The sequence below is a fragment of the Anabrus simplex genome, chromosome 3, assembly GCF_040414725.1.
Source record: "Anabrus simplex isolate iqAnaSimp1 chromosome 3, ASM4041472v1, whole genome shotgun sequence".
Classification (NCBI taxonomy): Eukaryota; Metazoa; Arthropoda; class Insecta; order Orthoptera; family Tettigoniidae; genus Anabrus; species Anabrus simplex.
In genome coordinates, this window is record NC_090267.1 from 335,919,531 (window position 1) to 335,941,660 (window position 22,130).

The 22,130-nt window shown below is 41.8% G+C and overlaps 1 long non-coding RNA gene across 1 annotated transcript in view; it reads right to left on the bottom strand.

The window, feature by feature from the left end:
• LOC136866340 (uncharacterized) overlaps nt 1–22,130 on the bottom strand; it is a 604,033-nt gene that overhangs the window by 452,238 nt on the left and 129,665 nt on the right. Inside the window, exon 2 of the long non-coding RNA XR_010859530.2 lies at nt 3,766–3,816. This is a non-coding gene — a long non-coding RNA (uncharacterized lncRNA). The remainder of the gene's footprint in view (nt 1–3,765; nt 3,817–22,130) is intronic.

Below are 22,130 nucleotides of genomic sequence, written 5' to 3' on the forward strand. Positions count from 1 at the left end.
TTTTCACACAAAAAAATGCTGGGGATGTACCTTAATGAAGACCACGGCCACTATGTTTATAGCCCAGCCCTTTCGCATCCCAGTGCATCGTCACCGAAAACTCAATCTGTTTAGAGGGACGTTATATCGCTAGCTAAATGAAACAATGTTATTGACTGTATGTCCCGTTAACTACTTTTACGGTTTTCGGAGAAGCCGAGGTGCCAGAATTTGGTCCCGCAGCAGTTCTTTTACGTGCCAGTAAAGCTACCGGCACGAGGCTGACGTATTTGGGCAACTTCAAGTACCACCGGACTGGGCCAGGTTCAAACCTGCCAAGTTGGGGTCAGAAGGTCAACCCCTCAACCGTCTGTGCCACTCAGCCCGGCAACTAGCTGAATGAAAAATTAAAATAGTCATAATAATGGTAATCTTCTACTCCTTCTTCTTCTTCTTCTTCTATCACTCCCACCACAACCTGTTGTGGATTTGGCCCCCTTTTACGGCAAATACAGTACCCTTCCCGACCAACTCTATGTATTCACACCCGTTTCTTTGGTGGTCGGTAGTGTGGAGTGCCGTGTACGAAAAGGAATGTGTAGGGAAAAACTCAAGCATCCTGTCCTCGAGTTAAAGGAATTAGGCTAATTTGACGCGATTAAATCACCCACTCGGTCGGGAATTGAACTCGGCACCCTGTGAACGAAAACCTCGACGCTGATCATTTAACCAAGAAAACGTACATCATAGTTATAGGTTTTTTAAAAGAAGAAATTCCTAGGTAAGTAATTCTAAACATTACAAAGGTATTTAAGAAACATTTAATCTTGAATCTCTTCAGCGATACGCGTACTATTTGCACCTGTGAATGTAGAGAGTTCCAGCCTGACTGTAAGAAGAAGCTCACTCGGGCCATCGCCAATACCAAGGCCACATCGCGTTCCTTACTGTCTTATTGGACTTTCAAATGGTAATGCGGTGACTCAAACTGCCTCTATATTTGACTCAGGTCGACAAGTGACAGGAGAACAGTGTTATTGAGAGCAAGTTATTCGGGCACAAATAACAGAAAATAGGACTGGTAGAGAAGAATCAAACAGCCGGATCTGGTTTCACCGATTTCTCTGTTGCATGCCTCACAATTCACATAGCTCTCACGACAAGAGATATTTCGCCTTTTATCGTACAGCTTCCAACAGAATGTGTCTCGTTGCTTCCCACACAACAGCGAGCATGACTCCTCCTCCTTCTTCTTCTTCTTCTTCTTATTCCTATTAATAATTCTTCCCTGGTCTTTTCCCAATTTATTAGTTGGGATCAGCATTTCTTCTTATTCGTCTCTTCTTCTCATGTCACTTTTCCCACACTTGTGTGGTCGCAGGTGCGAACTGACGCCAACCCTATGTGCAGGGATGTGTGCAGGGTGTTATAACTATTGCGTGTTTTTGTGGTAGTTGGTAGTGTGGTGTGTTGTCTGAATATGAAGAAGACAAACACGAACTGCGAGTCCCCGAGCCAGAAGAATTAATTAGATGAGATAAAATCCCCGACCCAGCCGGAAATCGAACTCGGGAAGCTTTGAACCTAAGGCCTCAACGCTGACCATTCAGCAAAGGAGTCGGACAGTTATGATAACCACTAATATAGATTAACCCAAGTTGTATGGCCGGATGCGTGTTTCCGTGGTGTTCGGTGTGTGTGTTGTGTGTGTTATATGGATGAAGATTTGTACTGAGATCAAAACAAAGACTGGGCCCCAAGCGACGGGAAATCAAACTCGGGGCACATTGATCTGCAGGTTAATATGCTGACCATTCGTGCAAGGAGATGGATGATGATGATGAGAAGAAGAAGAAAAAGAAGAAGAGGAGGAGGAGGAAGAAGAAGAAGAATTGATACATAAGAAACATTCTCACCAAAATTTTGAGAGTGAATATCGCCTCAGGTCAAGTGAGGTCAAGCTCTCACTTTCTATCTCATGAGATACAGTCAACATAGCGAGAGGCTGCATGATTTGAGCCACGTAGCTGTCAGCTTGCATTCGAGAGTGTGTTCGAACCATTTTCGACAACCCTGAAGATGGTTTTTCAGTGGTTTCCCATCTTCATACCAGCCAAATGCTGGTAGGTTAGCAAAGGTCGCTTCCTTCCTGCTCCTAGCCCTTTCCTCTCTCATCGTCGACATAAGACCAATCTGTGTCGGAGAGAATGTACCACTCCTTGGGCAACTGCAGTGAAGTAGAATCTGACCGGTGTCTGAGGCAAAGTTTCAAGAAGAACCTCGGTACACGAAATGAAGGATCTTCCGGAAACAGATAGAAGAAGACCTGGCACAAAGTAGTCTGAAGAGCGAAGAACTGCATTTCCCATCAAGATGAAGGAGTACTGCAAATCCAGAAAGACTGACAAGTGTTATCGATATACGAAATAATAATAATAATAATAATAATAATAATAATAATAATAATAATAATAATAATAATAATAATAATAATAATAATAATAATAATGTTCCATTTATTGTGTAAAATGAATGATACAGGCTTTAAAAAGTACCGTTATCCCTAATCCTAAGAAGGCAAATGCTTACAAGAGTGCAAACTACTGCACCATTAGTTTTAGGATCTTACACCTGCAAAATACTAACGTATATTATTTACAGAGGGATGGAGAGACATGTTGAATTCCAACTGCCGGAATATCAGTTTCATTTTCAGAGATATGCAGGAACATGCGAAGCAATACTGATTCTGTATTTGATCTTAGAGCATCCAGTTAATACGTGCAAGCAAGCTACAGGACGGGCAAAGTAGAACTGGTCCTGAAAATATTTACAATAGGACTGACGCGTGATTGACTCTTGTTAATGAACATCACAGAAGATGCTGGAAATGGCCACCATTGACGTCCATGCAGTGCTGTGCTTGATTTATAAAACTGTAAGACTAGCGTAACAGCTCTGCCTGAGGCATAGCAGCAATAGCATTTTCAATGTTCTGCTGCAGGTCTTCCAGTGTGTGAGGATTATTGGAGTACACCTGATCCACAGCTAAAAATCACAGGGAGAGAGGTCAGGTCAACGAGGTGGTCATTCGATTGCACTGCCTCTGCTGATTGTCCTCTCCTCACCGAACACCTCATGCACTAATGATAAGATTGTCAAGGCGGTGTGTGGTGTTGCTCCATCTTGCTGAAAATATCCATACAGCCATTCATCTTCTGCGAGCTGATCCACATATGGATTAACAGTGTCTGGACATACCAGTTAGCATTAACAGTTAGGTGAAAGAATCGTGTTACGATGCGGTCACCAGCCACTATGCACCACATACCAACCTTGAGTAGATGCAACGACTTTTCCACACACTGATGGGGATTTTCTGATGCACAATGGTACGAGTTCTGTGAGTTCACATCCCCTGACAGGCTGGACCAAGCCTCATATGAAGAAATGAGAAACCGAGGATTAAAAAGTCCTGACTCCACATCACTCAGTAGACACCGGTAGAACTCAACACGCGAGGGTTCGTCTGGACGCTTTAACAGATGCACAACAGTAAATTTGTAAGGATACAGATAAAGGTCCTTTTTGATAATGTTGTTTAGTATTCTTTATCAAGGCGATTTATATATCCCTAAACTAATCCGGGAGAATCAATTTCTCCAGGAAGCTAAATCAGACTTAACTTCAAAACCAGATTTTAAAAAATGGTGTTGCCAGACTGTGAAAACTGCCAGTATCGTAAATTCAACTGAGCTGCCTTACTATAAAATATTATTCACTTACCAAAGGGAATGTATCGGTGATGATAACTGAAGAAAGCAGAACTACCAGTACCTGTGGGCAAAAATGAGAGGAACGTCAATACACTATCTCTTCAATTCAGGAAACCAGATCACTCAATAACAGAATGGAAAGCAACCACACGAGAAATAATAGAACAGGTTGTACTCAAGGGAAGAAGAAGTATAATAACGCTATCAAAAAAGACTGAGTACAAACATTCAACTTAATAACATCCATCCAATAATAAATCGATAAGCGCATAGCAGTGTAACGGTGTACCACGAGCCTTAAATCCGGCGTTAACGTAGAAATGCGTCTCTGAAACCCGTAAAAATAGTTAGTGGGATGTAACATTATTATAACGTAGGGATACAGTAAATAACGCAATGAGAAAAAGACTTAAAACAACTCGGTGTCCAATAAATGACCTTCACGAACGGATTTAAAATATATATATAAATAAAGCTTTAGGGGGTCCGCTGTCTGTAATTTCGTGTGTTTTGCCAAATTTTTAGATATTTATCCGACTTAGGTCAACTCAAGACCATATAAGTGGTTTTTACCTTTCGTGTCTGTTTGTTTGTTCGTCTTTTCCACCATCACGTTGAAACGGCTCGATAGATCTCGATCAAACATCTTATATAGAGTATACTCATCCAGGGGAAGGTTGATATAGGCCTATGCATATGATTTAAAAATCACTTAATATAATGGGGGTTGGATGGCCTTGCGCCAAGGCACCAGTGTGCCGTAATGCTGTAATTCGTTTTAAATTTGCCATTCTGATTTTAACTTTTCATTTTAATGTAGTATATAAAAATTGTTTAATTAAGTAAGATAAGGTAGGGGAAGATACATGTTGTCGTAGACTATACAATATTGTTAACGTCTAGGACAAAACAAATTATATTCAGTATAGCAACAGTCTATAATTGTGAGAGGGAAATGTAATGTAATGTATCAAATGTAATGAATTGTAATAAACGAATGCTCTCTCCCCAGCTTCAGGTTATCCTGAACTGGGAGACGGGAGTATTCTATTCTATTCTATAATGGGGGTTTATAGGGAAACCACAACAGTTTTCATCCATTTTCTCTTATACTATTTATTTTCTGTAAAATCCGTGGACTAACTGCGAAACGTCCCTTATATGTCACGCCCCTTTTTTATGTGCACAATTTGGCTTGGTCATTGGACACTCTTTCCTTTCAGGGAATATTCCTTGTTGTTCAAACATAGTACTCTTAGGCCCAAGAAAATATCGAAATATGAAGGCAATTTCAATGACGGTGCAGACCTTTGTTTCGTGGTAATTGCTTTCTAAACGGTAGTTCATTCCACAAGGCAGATTACACAATCGCTGCTCGATTTGAAGAGATCTTCAACCACGGTCCTACGCCTTATTGTCGTATCTCGATTCTTTATACTTTGTATAGCGCAGCATTTCTCGGTTACAATCAAATCTCTCCAACTCGACTGCGACTGGCATTAGGAAAGGGGCCTGCCATTATAATGAAAACTACCATCTCTATTGTGAATGGCATCTGGCAGGTGAGCAGTAGGAAATGTGGCCTCCCATTATCATCTAAATTTTCCCAACGTGCACCTTATACTGTATACAAGGTATAATACCGTAGCGAAGCACGGGTTCATTTGTTAATAATAATAATAATAATAATAATTCCGTTCGGAAACTACTACCCTGGTTCATCCCTTGTACCGACGACGGTGGGCGGCATCTGCCATGTGTAGGAAACAGCACGGTATTGTTGTGAAGGATAGTGTTGTGTGTCCTGTGTGAGTTGCAGGAATGTTGGGGGCAGCACACAAACACCCTGTCCCCGAGCTAAGGAAATCAACCGTTCGGGATTAAAATTCCTCGATGCGGCCGGGAATCGAACCCGAACCCCGACGACTGAAGGCCAGGACGCTGATCACTCAGCCATGCAGTCGGACAGTAAAAAGATGTAAACAGAAGTGAATAATGATTTCTAGTATGGTATTTCGATTGCATAATCTGCATGTCAAACATTATTATTATTATTATTATTATTATTATATTATTTATAGGGGCCTAAAATCGAGGTCATCCGCTTCTAATGCTACGAAATGAGACGAAGTGTAATGACAATTTAAAGGTCCAAATGTCATCCACTGACCAGAATTCAAAACGTGATGATGAAGAATGAATGGACGAATATAAATTTAAAATAATCAGCGCATCCAACTCACTATACAGAAAGATAAAATTATTTCCAAAATCGATCCACTGACTAGACTTCAAAAATACGACGATGAACAACGATTACGAACTTAAATAATCAGTGGTTCCGACCCGCAATGCCCCACCTTCCCAGAAACTATCTTAAAACAATAGTATACTGACCAAGAGACTGCTTGCAAAGCACAATCCTGAATCGATTATGCTTGTTGTCTAAAAGGGTCTAAAATCCAGGTCAACGGCCCCTCATAATCGCACTTATCGCTAGTAAAGTAGATCCATGGTATTTCTCATGTAGCGGACCTAATCAAAAGTAACGTAGACTCACGGTGTCCCACACATTATGGTACTACTCACAAGTAATGTACGTCGCACAGGTAAAGCAAACCTATGGTGTTTCTCACATAATGGCGCCACTCGTAGCAACACAAACCCATGGTGTTCCTCACCTAGGTGTGCTTATCACAGGGACCCGAACTATCCCCTGATGTTCCTCATATAGTGGTAATAATCACAGGTACTGTCAACCCCCAGTGAATCTCTCTCTGCTGCCAATCACAAGTAGTTTCATGGTTCTAATTCAACCATCCCTTCGTCGCCCCTTCTAGTCGCCTCTTACGACAGGTAGGGTCCCCCACCCCCAGGAAGTGCATGTCGAACACTGTGTTTTGATAACAACAAAAGAGTTTGGTGGCAGTGATTGGTGTTTAAAACGGACGTAGGCCTACAACTAGCAATTGGTGGGGGGGGGGGGCCTTCCCCACTCTTTGCTTTAATCAGAGGGTTAAAAGGAAGATGTCCAATCCTTCGAGGAATGAAGGTTCCGCAAAGTTGTGAGAAGGGCCACGAAAGGCATGAAAGAGAAGGAACCACTTGGTTTAGCGTATCCAATACCGTAAGGGGAAGACAAATAGTTGAGCAATGGAGGTGCAGGTGGTCATTATTACACCTGAAATGGATAACTGAATAAAAATTGTCGATGTTCAGGCACAATTTTATTTATATAGATAAGTAATTAAGTTGTATCTAGCTAGTATCACCTAACATCCATTTTCATCATGATGGCAGCGGGAGTGTAGTGTGGTATGGACTCCACCATTCGCAGGAAACATAGGAGAACTAAAGTGATTGGTGACCATTGGACAGCCTCCCATAATGCACGTAGATTGATCAGGTAGAGTTCAGGGTAGGCAATTGGAGAGCTTAACGCAAGAAAAAAGAGAAAAAGATGCTACACTCAGCTCGGAGGTCTGTGGTCACAAACCCACGCTCCCAAGTCGAGAGCCCTTGCAGGTAAGGTTAATAGACACAACGAAACTATAACTACCCTCAGAAAAAGCTGGCCAAAAATCGAAATAATATTGTTTACTGAAGACAAATTGAACACTGTTTCCTTAGCTAAATACATGTGACGTCATATAGCAGTCATCTGTTCTTACTCACACTGTTAGGTTAGTCGTTGATTGCCCTGCGCGTCTCTGCCCTGGCACTACCTGTAAAGGATACACGTCGCTCTGTGAATGTTCAGCCACTCGTGTAGTGGAATAATTTGTAAAGGTTTTTAGAAAACGCACGTATGTAACATATTTTTAATGAAAACTCAAACATTGGAAGCTAATACTTATAACATTCTTAGTAGGTGACGCAGAACTATTAGACGACAAAAACTGCACATGCTTAATTGGGAAACATTGTAGTTTTGGTTGCAATGACAGTATGTGTCAAAACATTTGTATCAAACGAAATACTTGCCACATATTTACGTTTTTTCTTTTGTTATGGGTCTTTATGTCAAGAGCTGGATATCTGCAGTAGCTTAACTGCGGCCAGTATCCAGTATTCGGGAGATAGTGGGTTCGAACCCCACTGTCGGCAGCCCTGAAGATTGTTTTCCGTATTTTCCCATTTTCACACCAGGCAAATGCTTGGGCTGTACCTTAAAGCCACGACCACTTCCTTCCCACTCCTAGCTCTTCCTTGTCCTATCGTCGCCATAAGACCTGTGTCGGTGCGACGTAAAGCAATTTGTAAGGAAATACGTAATGTAAAGAGCTAAAATAATGTGAAAATGGCAGTGAGTGACATATTTCCTTTACAGATATCTAAGCAAATGTTAAGGACAAGGCAGGAAGGGAACTGCACAGCTTAAATAAGCAGTGCACTGCATGCAAGGATACAATTCTTTGAGTCAATACTTCAGTTATCCTACAGAATTCTGATAAAAATGGCAAGCACGATTTGATGCTGAGAAGCAGTCAGTAAAAGTAACAATAAAGTGCACACAAGTATTAAAGTTTTTTTTTTGCTATTTTGCTTTACGTCGCACCGACACAGATAGGTCTTATGGCGACGATGGGATGGGAAATGCCTAGGAAGTGGAAGGATGCGGTCGTGGCCTTATTAAGGTACAGCCCCGGCATTTGCCTGGTGTGAAAATGGGAAACCACGGAAAACCATCTTCAGGGCTGCCGACAGTGGGGCTCGAACCCACGATCTCCCGATTACTGGTGTATTAAAGAGAGAGATACTGCTATTAACAGACGTACCAAAAGCACGTTTCGGTGACATGAATGATGCCAATGTTTCGAACAAAATATCCTCCAATCCGGAGATAGCTTCACAATCAACTGGAGTGGATTTAGACCTCATAAATAAATTTTATACTATTTTAGAAGTCATTTCAAATGCGCATAAAATACAAACTAACATATTTACGATAATCTGTACAGAAAATATCGTACCGTATCGTAGTCTGTTTACCCTCCAGGGTTGGTTTTTCCCTCGGACTCAGCGAGGGATCCCACCACTACCGCCTCAAGGGCAGTGTCCTGGAGCTTGAGACTCTCGGTCGGGGGATACAACTAGGGAGGTGGACCAGTACCTCGCCCAGGCAGCCTCACCTGCTGTGCTGAACAGGGGCCTTGTGAGGGGATGGGAAGACTGGAAGAGATAAACAAGGAAGAGGGAAGGAAGCGGCCGTGGCCTTAAGTTAGGTACCATCCCGGCTTTTGCCTGGAGGAGAAGTGGGAAACCACGGAAAACCACTTCCACGATGGCTGAGGAGGGAATCGAACCCCCCTCTACTCAGTTGACCTCCCGAGGCTGAGTGGACCCCGTTCCATTCCTCATACCACTTTTCAAATTTCGTGGCAGAGCCAGAAATCGAACCCGGACCTCCGGGGGTGGCAGCTAACCACACCAACCACTACACCACAGAGGCGGACTGTACAGAAAGTGCAGAAAATTACGCGAGACTCTGCAGAGCGAACCGAAATTCGCATACTCGGGCGTTGCAGCGCGACTCCTCACATTCCGGCAATAAAAAATGTATCTCACAGAAGTTCGTCCTGCGAGTAAATCCGGAAGAAAAAGGACGTTGAAGAATGGCAGTCTGGCAACACTGTAATCACATGTAGGGTAGCTACCTTTGTCAGCCCATATTAGTCGTCCTGTACAGTTGGTGCAGTGGATAGAGTTTTGGGTTAGCATGCACGAGGTCGAGGGGTCGATCCTGGGTCGAGGCGCATGTTTTTTATTTCGCAAATGTAGTCCAGGTGGTATGGTATCTGGCATCTTAATCGTCAACAGCGATTGCAGCGGGTCCTCTAAAAACCATTTACACTTACATACAACGATCCTAGAAATGGACAAACAATCGTTTTCATTGGCCAGCTTTGAAAGACAACCTTTCCACGTCGTGGGCGTGAATTTATTCGCTAATGACGATTAAGATCCCTTACGACGTCTACCATTACGACCTGAGCATCGCCGAGCACGTTTGAACTTCTGCCAGGAACAGGCAGCATGACAGTTTGCGGGCTGGCGACGAGTATCGTGCAGCGACGAATCACGATTCTGTCTTGATGTAGAGGACTGCCGAATTCGAGTCCGGAGATGTACAGATGTCCTGGTCAGTGCCGTGATACACGCTTCATTGCACAGCGACACACCGTCCGAACGAGAGGCGTCACTGGGTGGGTTGTTGCCATTTCCAACGATTACCTCTCACGATTGGCAGGGAACCACCTCGACAACTACATTTTCCAGCAAAATAATGGCCGTCCTTACTCAGCACGGGTATCTTTAGCTTGCCTTCGTGATGTGAACATACTTCCTTGGCCAGCAAGGTCTCCGGATCTCTCGCTCATCGAGAAAGTTTGGGACCAGATTGGACGATGACTTCGGTTAGTGGAATCTGCGACAGATCTGAAGGGTGAGTTACGCCCGCTGGAGCAAGATATTCCTAGAGAGAACATCCAACGTCTGTATGCCTCCATGAGTGACCGTAACACCGTCTCCGTGCTAGGGGCAGTCGAACACCGTACTAAGTGCATCCTGTAAATACGTGTTACCCTCCAATAAATACTTCCTCTGTTAAAATATGTTGAAGTTTTCTTTATACTAGAATGTCCTGTGCTGTACCCACTCATGTAACCCTGTGATGGCTCCTCCCTGGTGCACATTATTTTTCCCAAATGAGTGTATTACATGTTCGGCAGATTTTTTTAAAATCCAGGACGAGGACAACACGCAAAGTTCATAATAATGAGTCTTTGTGTACACCAAATATGCTGTAGAAGCTACAGTGCGAGTCTCTAAGTTCCTGAGGTTTTCAGTAAATTTAAGCCCTCTGTATAGATAATCACTAACAAGAAAATGTACCCAATATTAGTGCTCCACGTCCACCTAAATAATGTTATTATTGAGATGTCTATATTGTACAACACTATTTGTAAGAACGCATGTGCCGAACCATTATCCATGAACATTTACTTTAGAGAGTGTACCAATGAACAATATATCTCCATCTAATGTATAATAAATTGTTCTCCAATACTCGCTCGAACTAACGATAATTACTGTCTGTGGCCTGGTTTCAGTGTGACGCCTGCTAGGAATATTCCATTCCGCGGTATTAAGTACCATTAAAATAAACAAATGTAATATTTATCGAGCTCCAACCTAATCTCGAAACAAAATAATTGAATAATCATTATATGCTATAAAGATTTTTTTCTGTTTTCCTAGGCATTTAAAGGCAACATTATTAGCAAGATATGCAGAGTGTAAGGGAGTCTTGTACTGAAAGGTATAAAAGTATTTTGGATATAATGGCTTACAGGCATGACTACATTGACACAAAAGTTTCGTGGTGCTTCATATACCCATTTCCAAAAGAAATTGCGCACCATGAACGAATCGTGGCAGTACAACGAAGGTTGCCACACAGTATTGCCATTGGCTTGTACCTTTAGGATGATTTTTGAAGAGCTCCCAGGCTAAATCTTTGTTCGTCCCTACGCTGATTGAGACAGCGCGTCCGACAGATGTGTGACTTACTGTCAAATGACTAGTACGCGCCGAAAGCTGTGATTCAAAATAAATCAGTGGCAGGCTGACCGTTATTGTAAAGTACGTTTGAAACAAAATTATTTATTTTATGCCTTTGTTGACATTATGTTGCCCTACAGAAAATAACAATGCTTTGCTTTACATGTTTTCAAACGATGAAGTGTTCATAAACTCAGAGTTATTTACTGTGCACAATAATAATTATTATTTTTACCTTATTTCCAAGACTCACAAAGGAATAGGAAGCGCGAGGGGTGAATGGCTGGGCAGGGGATCACTTTCAGCAAAAATTTACTTTAATAAAATTTGAAATGTTACTTCTTTCCTTTCTTAAAATTCAGAGAGAGTAATTTAATGGTATAACAAGAAACTCTTGAAGTATTACTTGAGGATATTCACATTAAATAACAAGCTCGTCAACTCCAACAATACATTGGACCTAGAAGTCCTGAATGAGGTACAAGATCAAGTGGCAGAAACCCCCAGTCGTTAACCTACATATGAAAGAGCATAATTGCTCCTGACAGGTACACCTTATGAAGTCAGAGCTCCAAATACATAGAGGCTAGCCTCAATCAAGCAATCAGTTGCTATTTACAATTTCAATTACATTAGTAACCCATAGGGTGATCCCACTTCATAGTGTTTATACACAGGTTGCTCCATGGTGGGCTTATCAGTTACAAAGGTTCACAACCAGATAAAGTACTGTTCCCCAAGGAAACCTAAAAGTTGACGCGGTTACCTGAAAAGCCATCAAGAATATACAGGGGCATAATTGCCCATACTACTAGGCCTGAAACAGCCCAGGAACAAAAAGCAAGGAGGCGAAACACCAGCACTCCTTAGAAGAATGATCTGTAAAAGACAAAAACCAAGTGGGCTTAAGGCCCAATAACACAGAGACTAATCCCATGCTAAATAGGGTGCCTAAAGGGGGCAGTCTAAAGGCCGAGACAAGATTTCCAAAATTTATAGATTATAAATTAGTCACCCAGCACGAAAGTAGAAGGGGGAGAGTTCCGAGGGTCACCACTCGTGCTCCCTCACATTAAATGATGAGTCAGAAAACAGCGCAGAAGGTCCTTAATTTCAGCCCATAAAGAAGGAAAAGATGACATATTAGATATGAAGGAAAACTGCTCAAATCTTCCCCTCGAAACACACGCCGGCACAATCGCATGTTTAGATAAATTCTGCCATTACCTGTTAGCGCTGTATCTCATTCAAGCCGGCCACGCCCTGCCTCCGGGCCCCCTCTAACCTCCGTCAACTCGCACTCTCAATAACCGTAGCAAATCACACAAGAGGGCCCTAAAGCGCTCTACTTAAATAGCTCCGCAGATTCTGGATTAAATTAAAATCCAAAGCGCGGATAGGCTAAACTTCCATACACTCCCCGGGTTTGATAGTTACAGACATGCGACAGGCTGATTACATTAGAGGAGAAACCAAGTGAAGTGTTAACAACTTCGGCACATCAAAAAATACAATAACCAAATAAAGGTTACAAATTCCAACAACTGATATATCTTCTCAAGGTGATTTCAGCGTAGCCCTCTAGAGATCATTAGCAAATAGATGGCAGAGCCATCTAACCACGGAGAAGAAAGTTTTAGAAAGTCTTAAAAGTTCTTGGTCACTGAAATAAATAGATGGCCGTAGAGAAGGCACGCAGTTTAAATATAATAATAATAATAATAATAATAATAATAATAATAATAATAATAATCCCGTGGGGGTTTTGCCTGTTCCCCTATCGGGCGCATCCCAGGTGGCGGATCGGGGGGCTCACCGGACTTGTCCGGAGGGCTTGAGGGAAATAAAATAACTCTCGCGGACCAAAAACAGGCACAGCCAGAAAACATCTTGAGGCAACCTCTGAGGCTCAATACCTTAGTTGTAACTATGAGATTGACAAAGATCAATCTCCCCATTATCTTCAACTTACTAGCATGATGGCAACGTCAGTTAATGATACTACTACCCCAGGCCCTAGTATTCATACTCGGTTTTCTCGGTCATCGGATTCTGGGGGACCGAGAACATCATGCGGGAATGTATCGGAGCTTCCCAAATCTCTTCGCCCAAAGGAAAAACATTTTATTGGCACTTTAAACATCAACACGCTTCGCAAAATTGGAAAGTTGAAGCACTTAACAGACACATTAGACCAACTCAACATCCAAATTCTGGCACTCCAAGAAACTAGGTACAGGGACGAAAATCATTTTGAATCAGGAAACTATAGAATTTATAAAGGTAAACCAGCTACCCTCCTCCCTAACAAAATATTACAATTTGGCACTGGTTTTGCAGTGAGAAAAAATATCACAAATTCGGTATTATACTTTACATCTCCTTCTGAAAGAATTTCGCTGATGACAATCAAATCAGGAAACAAAGCTTATACACTAATCAATGCACATTCACCTACAAACAATTACAATCAAAAAGACCCACAGAAGGTAGATGACTTCTGGGAATTACTAGAAGAAACTACAGCCAAAGTTCCAAAACATCATGTCAAAATTCTGCTGGGGGACTTCAATGCACAAATTGGCAAAGAGAAGAAATTTAGGACCACTGTAGGACTTTACCCTGCTCACAAAAGAACCAATAAAAATGGAGAACGTTTAAATGGCTTCTGCGAGAATTTCGATCTAAAATTGATGTCAACCCATTTCCTGGCACTTCCACAAAAGAAAATGACATGGAGATCCCCGAACATGCATTTAGGAGAATTTCAACTAGACCATGTGGCTATTTCCAAGAAAAACCAAAAAGAAATTATGAACGTTAAAGTCAAAAAGGGAATTATTGACTCCGACCACCACCTATCTCTTGTTAAAGTAAAGTTTCAACCCAACAGGAAGAAAACCAAAACAATCAGAAACCCAAGAATCGACCCTGAATTTCTGAGACAGAACTCAGACAATTTCCTTGCGAATATCTCCAACGATGCTCCTTCAAACTGGCTAGAACTCAAGGACACACTCTTGAAAGCTTCACAAAACATCAGCAATCCCCCAAGGAAACGCAAACACAGGTGGTGGAATGACACCTGTGACAAGGCCATAGAAGTCAGAATTAGGTCCTGGCTAAACTGGAGTTCACATAAAACTGATCAAAATCGTGATGAATTCTTCAAAACACAGAAACAAACCTCAAAAATCATCAGATCTGAAAAACGAAAATATGATCAAAACAGACTGGTAGAAATAGAAGAAGATTTCAAGAAAAACAATACACGGAACTTCTACAGAACATTCAGAGAAGAATTATCCAATTACCAGGCACCTAGTCTCTGTTTCAAACGTACAGATGGGACTTTGGAAACAAGTAATAAGGGAAATTGTGAACTCCTAGCAAACCATTTCATGGACCTTTTAAACTGTGAATCTCCAAAGGAACAATTCACCTATGAAAAACCAACACCTAATCCAGATTCAGAACCCCGCACATTACAAGAAGTCAAACAAATAATCAGAGATTTAAAAGACAACAAAGCACCAGGAGAAGATGGAATAATCGCTGAAATGTTGAAAATTGGTGGTGACAAACTGGCCCAGAGTATTCAAAAAATCTTACAGGACATTTGGTTTTCTGAAGAAATTCCGGAGGATTGGAAATGTGCATTGATTCACCCACTTCACAAGAAAGGAGACAAATCAGATATTAATAACTACAGAGGAATTTCTATCCTCTCACTCGTATATAAAATCTTCTCTAAAGCTCTACTTAGATTAGAGAAACAAACAGACCACCTGATCGGAGATTATCAGGCTGGATTCCGAAAAGGGAGATCCTGCGCAGAACAAATCCTAAACCTAAAAACCATACTACAGATTCGCAAAACCAAACAAACAGTAATCACCTTTGTTGACTTCAAAAAAGCGTATGATTCCATAGATCGGCAGACCCTGTTCAACATACTAGAGGAATTTCAAGTCGACAGGAAAACGAGGGAATTGATTAAACAAACTCTGACCAACACAACATCAAAAGTTAAGTTCTTGGGAGAAATTTCTGAACCGTTCGAAATCAGAACTGGCGTCCGACAGGGAGATGGACTATCCCCACTACTATTCAATTTAGTTTTGGAAAAAGTGATTCGTGAATGGAGAAAAGAAACTAAAGGTATAAACATTGGCAGACTTCTTAAAGACAAAATTCACCTTGACTGCTTAGCTTTCGCAGATGACCTTGCGATCCTTTCGAACAACAGACAAGAAGCAATCCAATCCATAGAAAAATTGAATGAAATAGCCGCAAAAACCGGACTTCAAATTTCATTTGAAAAGACGCAGTTTATGGAAGGAACTAAATCAAGATTCGACAATCAACCATTAATCACCAATTGTGGAATAATTTCCCAAGTAGACAAATTCAAGTATCTAGGTGAAATTATTCAGCCAGCAGGGTTAAATCAGGAAGCTAACAAAGAAAGAACTGCTAAACTGCAAAGGGCTTACAAAATCACATGGAACAGATACAACAAAAGATGTATATCAAAAAATGCAAAATTACGACACTACGATACAGTCATCAAACCAGAGGCACTTTATGCATCTGAAACACTGATCATTGGCGGCAGGTCACAAATGAAAAGCATTGAGAAACAAGAGAGGAAAATTCTCAGAAAAATCCTAGGACCAAAGTTCGAAAATGGAATTTGGATGAAGAAGAAACCACACGAAATTTTTCAATTCACAGAAAAAATCACAGATACCATCAGAAAGATACGACTAAAATTCTACGGACACCTACACAGAATGGATAACAAAAGGCTGACAAAGAAAATTCTAAATTTAGCTCTAACCCTGAAAATCCGCAACAATTGGTTAGCAGAAATTCATGAAGATCTACAAGAAATGGGTATTGAGGATGAAACCATTCAAGATAGAATGAAATTTAGAAGCTTAGTAAACAAACATAAATTTGCAGAGAAACCAACAAGAAAAAATACAGGCTGGACAGAAACACGCAGAAAGGAACACAGTGAAAAAATGAAGAGATATTGGGAAGAAAAGAAGAAGAAACATTGTGCAAAATAAGTTCAAACGCGCTCCACAGCTGGGCACAACGAATCAAAATAATAATAATAATAATAATAATAATAATAATAATAATAATAATAATAATAATAAACGGGTCCTAGGAGTCAACCTAGGAGGGGTATTTACGGCCCTCGTAAATGGGAGTGAAATGCGTCGTTGCGTCCATCTGCAACAATAAAGTATTTGATTCCGCAAGAAAATCAAACTAGCCTCTTTCACTCCAACTCCAGCACGTAACCTACTTGAGGTGCCCCTGTTAAGCCGAGCAACCCAGTGGAAGGTTGGGTAACCAATCCCAGCGGGAAACTGAGTCGATGAACCGATCAGTGCAGGGGGCTCCATGGCTCACAACCTTGGTACCTTGGTCGGTACGAAATATCACCGACCTCAGTCTACAGCTCTTCAACTGTGAAAAGCATGGAGGAAATTTCAGCTAAAGCTACTACCCCAGGTGGCAACCAATCCACCATCGTCTTGTACATCGCTAGCGGGTATTCGGATTTTGGGGAGCCTGCACCAATATGCTTGGAGGTATCGGAGACTCCATGATAGGTCAGACATAGAGCCAAGAATTTCTTTGCTACCTTTAACGCCAACTCTCTCCAGAAGGTTGGAAAACTGAAACAGCTCACAGATATCCTATCAGAACAGCAAATGTTGACTGCAAAAATTCAGGAAACGAGATTTATGAATCTAAAGGTTACAGGATCTCCAAGGGTAAACCTGGTAAACGTGTCATACAGTCTGTCCCCCACCTCGGCATAGGATTTGCAGTCAGCAAAAAGATTCTGGACTCAATCACAAATTTCACCTCTGTGAATAGCAGAGCCTCGACTCTGTCCTTTCGAAGCACAAACAAAATGTATACTATTGTGAACGTTCATGCGCCGATCAACCAAGCAAACACGAGAGACCCGGAGGGAATAACTTGAGGCTATTTTGTTTAAGACTCCAAACATACCATCATCTTGCTTGGCGATTTCAATGCCCAGGTAGGCAAAGAGAGAAAGTTCCGAAACATCATTGAAAACTATCCTGCTCACTTGAGAATAAATCGTAATGGAGAAAGGCTAATAGAGCTGTTTAAGGCATTTAACCTCATAATGAAGTATAGTGCTTTCAAACACCTGCCCAAGAAAGAGAAGACCTGGAAATCCCCAAATCCCCACCTTGGTGAATTCCAGATTCATTATGTCGCTATCGCACGGAATGCTCAAGGAGAAATTCAGAATGTAAAAGTTCTGGGAAATGCAAAACTGTACTCAGATCACTATCTGAGAAACACAAGGAGAGTTCGAGCCAAAAAAATTGAAAGATTTGATAGAGAAACCATGAGCTCACGCAGAAACTATTGGGAAGAACTGCGGGAGGCCCTGCTTGAAACAGCTAAAGAGACGTTTCAGTTTACTAAGCCCAGGAATCATGCCTGGTGGAACAGTAAATGGGATGCAGCGATAAGAGAAAGACACTTCGCCTGGCAGAAATGGAACTCGCTAAAGAACCAAGTAAAATGGACAAACTTCTTGAGTGACAGGAAGTGTGCAGCAAAAACCATCCGCAGCGTTAAAAATGCTTTTGATAAACACCAGCTGGCTCAAATTGAGCAGGATTTCAATAAGAACAATACACACGACTTTTATAAAACATTCAAACGCACCTTGAGGAACCGGGCGAGTTAGCCGTGCGGTTAGGAGCGCGCAGCTGTGACCTCGCATCCGGGAGACAGTGGGTTCGAACCCCACTGTCGGCAGCCCTGAAGATGGTTTTCCCGTGGTTTCCCCTTTTTTTTGCTATTTGCTTTACGTCGCACCGACACAGATATGTCTTATGGCGACGATGGGATAGGAAAGGTCTAGGAAGTGGAAGGAAGCGGCCCTGGTCTTAATTAAGGTACAACCCCGGCATTTGCCTGGTGTGAAAATGGGAAACCACGGAAAACCATCTTCAGGGCTGCCGACAGTGGGGCTCGAACCCACTATCTCCCGATTACTGGATACTGGCCGCACTTAAGCGACTGCTGCTATCAAGCTCGGTGGTTTCCCATTTTCACACCAGGCAAATGCTGGGGCTGTACCTTAATTAATGCCACGGGCACTTCCTTCCCATTCCTATGCCTTCCCTGTCCCATCGTCGCCATAAGACTCATCTGTGTCGGTGCGACAATAAAGCAACTAGCACCTTGAGGAAATACGACCGACCGAGCCTACAGTTCAGAGATTTCAATGGAAAAATAGCCCATAACAATGAAAACTGACGGGTCCTTACAAAATACTTTGAATCCCTTCTTGATTGCGAGGCCCGAATATCCAGATTCACAATTGAAGATAAAACACAAGTCTACCCAGATTCAGTCCCACCCACGAGAGACGAAATCAGACGGAAGAACAAAAGCGCCGGGTGAAGATTCCACCAGCTGAATTGTGGAAGTTTGCAAGTGACAATGCAGTGGAGAAATTAACGGACATCATACATGAAGTCTGGAATACCGAAAAAACTTGTATGTGACTGGACATCTGCCCTAATCCACCCACTTCATAAGAAAGTCGGATGTTAACAACTATCGCGGCATCTCCCTCCTACTACTCTAATAACATACAGAATTCTCTCGAAAGCTATTCAAATCAGGGCAGAAGAACAGCTAGATACGGAGCTGGGTGATTACCAAGGAGGTTTCAGGACAGGATGGTCATGTGTGGAGCAGATTTTGAATCTGAAATCTGTCCTTCCTTTAACAGGAAAAGCAACTGGCAACCACCCTTTATTGATTATAATAAGATTAAGGAAACAGAAAATGAAGGCTTCTGATCGTTCAAAAAATGAAGGTATCGACAAGATAAAGGGAAGAGCCGCAAAGATCAGTAAATGAAAAACTCTCTACGACTTTCAAGCGAATACCATCGGGATCAGAAGAGAACAAGAACTGATCAACGAAGGTCAGACAGGAAAGATGAAAGTATGCGAACGCAATGTCAGACTCCGATAGGGACCCCCTTGAAGTCGCCTACCCACAGTCCCAAGAGTTGAGCCCCAGGGGGGCTTCAATTTCAAACTCCTTCTACGGCAGAAAGGGGCATCATGATTTATTCTACAGTATAAATGACTGCAGACACAGACTATAACCACAAAAATCTGATCACTCACTGAGAAAAGATTTGTTGTTGTTGCTATTTGCTTTACGTCGCACAGACACAGATATGTCTTACGGCGACGATGGGATAGGAAATGCCCAAGAAGTGGAAGGAAGCGGCCGTGGCCTTAATTGTACAGCCCCGGCATTTGCCTGGTGTGAAAATGGGAAACCACGGAAAACCATCTTCAGGGCTGCCGACAGTGGGGCTCGAACCCACTATCTCCCGATTACTGGATATCTGAGAAAAGAAAGTGAATAAATTTTCCTCGATTATTGGAAAATATGATAAATAGATACGATTATCAAAGTACAAGTTACTTTTTTCTACATCGAAAACAAACAAAAAAAGTGTTGTGGACGAGTTTACAGGTGTTACCTCATAATGACGTTATACCTGAAAGATAACGGTAATTCCATGAACTTTTCTGTGGTCCACTTGCGTGCGTTTACATAATGATGGAGTCAGACTTTTATCTTACGTATAAAGATAAGAAAATACTAGGCGGTAAGCACCTAAAATTCATATCGTAAACTCGCATAGCGTTATAAACTAGATACTGGATAATTCGAAAAATATTAGCCAACTTTTGTAACTACCACACTCACATTGTGGTGGTGAATATTGTGTTACGGTGAAGTAAAAATAGGCAACCATCCCACTATGTACTAATCAGAAGAGAAAGGGGAAGAACTCCAATCATTTAAATAATGAAGGTATCAACAAAAGGCAGGAGGGTCCACGAAGGAAGAAAGAATCCCTAAGCCTCTAAAAAAACTACTGGTCGCTCTAAAATAAAGCTTAAACTGCATACTTCTCAATATTATATAAATGCTCTTACAGCCGCTAAAAAGAATGAGCTCTACTTCCTCGCAGGTGTACTTTTCTCAGAATCACACGAACCTATAGATATAATGTTTTTTGTGGGTATCCAAATGGTTTGTATCCACATGCGAGGTGAATTATTTTTTGATAATAATTGAAATTAAGTATGGTTCATGGTGTGAGTTACTGTAGTCACGTCCTAGTTCGTGAACCATGGGCAAAGCTGAGTGGCATATCAATATTTACCATGTGAGGGTGCATATATATAATCCAACTTTGATTTCAGAAAATCTGTTAGGAACAACTGTGTGCAAGGATGGGAAAAAGCGAACATCATGGTGAAATGATAAAGTGAGAGCAGCTTGTAAATGTAAAAAAGAAGGCGTATCAGAAGTGGCTCCAAACAAGGATTGATGCAGACAGAGAATTGTACCGATAAAAGAGCGAAACAAATAGTTGTTGAAACCAAAAGCAAATCGTGGGAAGATTTTGGTAATAACCTGGAAAGGCGAGATCAAGCAGCAGGGAAATGTTTCTGGACCATGATAAAGAATCTTAGGAAAGGAGGGAAAAAGGAAATGAATATTGTTTTGGGTAATTCAGGTGAAGTCATAATAGATCCCAGGGAATTACTGGACAGGTGGAAGGAATATTTTGAAAATCTCCTCAAGGTAACGGTATATCTTCCTGGTGACGTCACGAACAACCGAGCTCATTGGGAGGAGGACAATGATGGTTGTGAAATTACGCTTGATGAAGTGGAAAGGATGGTAAATAGACTCCAATGTCATAAGCAGCAGGAATACATGAAATAAGACCTGTAATGATGAAATATAGCGGGAAGGCATGGATGAAATGACTTCATCACGTGTTAAAATTAAAATGGAGTATTAGTAAGATACCTTATGATCTATAAGCAAGGAAACAGGAAGGACTGCAACAACTATCGAGGTATCTCATTGATCAGTATACCGAGGAAAATGTTCACTGGCATCTTGGAAAGAAAGGTGCGATCAGTGGTTGAGAGGCAGTTGGATGAAAATCAATGTGGTTTCAGACCACAAAGGGCTGTCATTATTAGATTTTCAGTATACGCCAGGTAACTGAAAAATGCAACGAGAGGAATAGACAGTTACCTTTATGTTCCGTAGATCTAGAGAAAGGGTATGACAGAGCACCGAGGGAAAAGATGTTCTCAGTACTAGGGGACTATAGGATCAAGGGAAAGATCATACAAATCAATCAAAGGCATGTATGCTGACAATTCGACTGCAGTGAGAATTGATGGTAGAATGAGTTCTTAGTTCATGGTACGTACAGGGGTTAGACAAGGCTGTAGTCCTTCGCCTTTGTTGTTCGTAGTCTACATGGATCATACGCTGAAAGATATAAAGTGGCATGGAGGGATTAATTTAGATGGAAATGTAGTAAGCAGTTTGGCCTATGCTGACGACTTGGTCTTAATGACAGATTGTGCCGAAAGCCTGCAGTCTAATACACTGATTGACAGAGCAAATGCAACACCAAGAAGGAGTGGTCAGAACTTTATGCCAATTGCAGGGTAGACTGACGTCACTGAGGTATGCTCATGATGTGAAATGTGCCGCTGTGCTGCGCACGTAGCGAACGATAAATGGGACACGGCGTTGGCGAATGGCCCACTTCGTACCGTGATTTCTCAGCCGACAGTCATTGTAGAACGTGTTGTCGTGTGCCACAGGACACGTGTATAGCTAAGAATGCCAGGCCGCCGTCAACGGAGGCATTTCCAGAAGACA